We start from the raw sequence: 3,307 nt of genomic DNA on the forward strand, positions 1-3,307 counted from the left end.
GAATTCCGCAAGTACGCTGTATAGCTGGACTAGGAAGATAAATCATTAATATAAATGTATAAATAAGGACTTAAGAAATAACTACGTGAGGAACTATAGTATAGTGGTGGACTTATTAACACCCTTAAGGACTTGTACAATGAGTGTATTAGGATTAATAGAGAATGGTATGATCTATGATAGGATCTTGTGAGGAACCTAAGAGTAAGCTTTAGGCAACCACCACTAGTTGTTTACTGAAAGTCGACCAAACCTCACTAATGATAGTCGTAGAACTCATATGGCTACGTACCTATAGAAGATGTCCAGTTTAACTACTTAGGTAAAGGAAAAGGAAAGGCATTAGGCTTCTATAAGCCTAAACCATGCGTCTTAGATAGAAGTCAACTAAAGACGACTGAGACCCATAAATGTTTTATATGTGGTAAACTGGGCCATATTGCCAGGAACTGCCGTTCTAAGAATAAGGTTATAAGGACCGTGTAGTTAAATGTACTATCCACCGGCAATGTAGAGGCAACTAATAAAGAATGGATAGTACTCACTAATATTAAGAAGCTCAAGATTAAAGATTAGGACCAACTGGATTTACCTGACTCACGACTATACAAAGACCTAAACGAAGACTTAAACGTATACCTTAGCGTAGAGGAAGAGCTAGACGTAAAAGAGATTATATAATCTCCTACTCCTTACCCTTAAGGCCGACACCTTAAGAATAATCTAATAACACCCAACTATACACTAGAACCCGGATTAAGTAATAATACGCCAAATGTATGGGAATTTCTAGAACCTAACCAACCTCGAGACGGCGACCTTGCCTATAGGGTAGTGATGCACTTGGATAGATATGTCCAACCTATCACGTTCGAATCATAAGGAGGAGCCAAGGTCTCAAAGGAATAACGGGACTAGGCAGAGACAATATATAAGAACTGGCCCACATATAAGGTTTATAAAAATAAGGAAGTAAACTACGCACCATAGTATAACCTAGACCACTAAAATCCCACGCACGTATCCCTTAGATGGATAGAGTATGGAGAGGATACGTGCTAGATACACTACTAAGTGAAAGAAGAAAATAATAAACAACCAAAGCACATATAACGTTGTAGATAGGAATAGTTTAACTACCCCATTATAGGATGTGATGAACATCTATAGGACAAGCGCGAACGATAATAGTTTCCTCACTATAACGCCGCTATGAACTAAGCATGCTTAATGCTAGTAAATAAATGATATATATAACCTTACTGGTACACCTATTTGCACCCTAACTATGTTACATATATGGAATAGAAATATATAAACGGATTTAAAGACCTACCTAAGTGATGGATTACCTTTATGGAATTTAAACCAGTATGAGAAAACGGTGAAGCACTATAGAGCAGGGAAAAGTATCCCGACTGGGTGGAAATAGACAGCGATAAGGAACGATACCTAAAGCGTTAATAGAAGAAGAAGGTAAGGATAAATAACTACCTTACCCTGGAAGCATATAACAACCACGATGTGTCTTTTTTAGACCTAGGCTCTGGCGGGAAGACGCCTTTGCAGAATTAAATACCACCTATAGTATAGTATTAATTAAGCTACTGGTATAGTTTAAAGGAATATAGGCGAAAGCTCTTATAGACTTAGGGGTAGGGAAAAACTTCATATCACACGAGGCAGCAAGGAAAGCTGGACTTACCATGCTGGATAAGAAAGAACCCTACACAGTCCATGTCGCGAATGGAACCCCAATGCCTAAGACGCCTCGAATAACTCAAGAGGTCACTACGATACTTAACGTCCAAGGATATAGGGAAAGGATTACCCTTAATGTCTTTAAAGGGTCCACACATGAACTTGTGTTAGGGATACCTTGGTTAAGGATACATAACCCGCACATTGACTAGGGTTTGAAAACAATATCCTTTGAACGCTGTAACTATGTAATGCAAGCTAAGCCTATGCATTAAACGAAACTGATAGTAGATGAGGGAGTTATCAATAACATGATACCGCGACACAAAGTCGAAAACTTGGACCAACCCTTGGCAAGTAATGGTAAGAATTAGGCCATAATATGCAAGAAGGAGGATAGCAGCACACCCCTTAAGTTACCAAAATGGTATAAGAAATGGACACACATATTTATAGAAAAAGAAGGAAAAGTAAACCTACCAGAACATTAACCTTAGGATTATACAATTAACTTAGATGAAGGGAAAACACTACCTTTTGGACTACTATACCCCAAGTCAGGAGAAGAACTCTAGAAAGAATACGATTTCATAAAAATGAACCTCGCGAAGGGCTACATACGACCGTCGAAGTCACTAGTAGCCAGCCCCTTTATGTTTATCAAGAAAAAGGATGGATTGGATAGACTATGTGTTGATTATAGAAGACTCAACGATATAACGATTAAGAACTAATATCCATTACCTAATATATCGGAACTTAGAGATAGACTCTCTCGAGCAAAACTCTTCACCATAATGGACCTACGAGACGGATACCACCTCATTAGGATGAAGAAAGGAGAAGAATGGAAAATAGTGTTTAGATTACGCTATGGACTATTCGAATACGTAGTCATGCCTTTTAGACTTACAGGTGTACTAGTAATATTCATGGCACTTGTTAATAATATATTACGCAAATATTTGGATATATTCGTTATCACGTATATAGATGATATTCTCATCTATTTAGAAAACGAATCTAACCATATTAAGCATGTACAAATGGTACTTAAGGCTTTAGATAAGGCACACCTACGAATTAAACTTAAGAAATGCCAATTTCATGTTAAATGACTTGAATTCCTAGGACATATTATTACTATGGAAGGAATAGAGATGGCACTAAGTAAAGTGGAATACATAAGAACTTGGCCTATACCTAAGATAGCTAAGAATATTCTAGAATTCTTAGGATTCTGTGGATTCAACCAATAGTTTATTAAGGATTACGCAAAGATCACGATACCCTTAACGAACCTTACTAGGAAAGATGTACCTTTTAAATGGATAACGAAATGTGGAATGTCGTTCCAACTCCTTAAGATAGCATATATCATGGAACTAGTCTTAGTACACTTCCGAGCAGATGAACCATTAAGATTCGAAATAGACGCTAGCGACCTTACGCTAGGCGCCTATACCAAATAAGAAAGGAATGGTAAATGGCACCTAATTGCCTATTACTCATGCAAATTCAACAATACAGAAACACAATACAACGTACACAATAAAGAACTCTACGCTATTATAAAAGCCTTAAAGCACTAGAGGATTTACGCTCT

This window comes from Paraphaeosphaeria sporulosa (assembly GCF_001642045.1).
Source record: "Paraphaeosphaeria sporulosa strain AP3s5-JAC2a unplaced genomic scaffold CC84scaffold_2, whole genome shotgun sequence".
Lineage (NCBI taxonomy): Eukaryota > Fungi > Ascomycota > Dothideomycetes > Pleosporales > Didymosphaeriaceae > Paraphaeosphaeria > Paraphaeosphaeria sporulosa.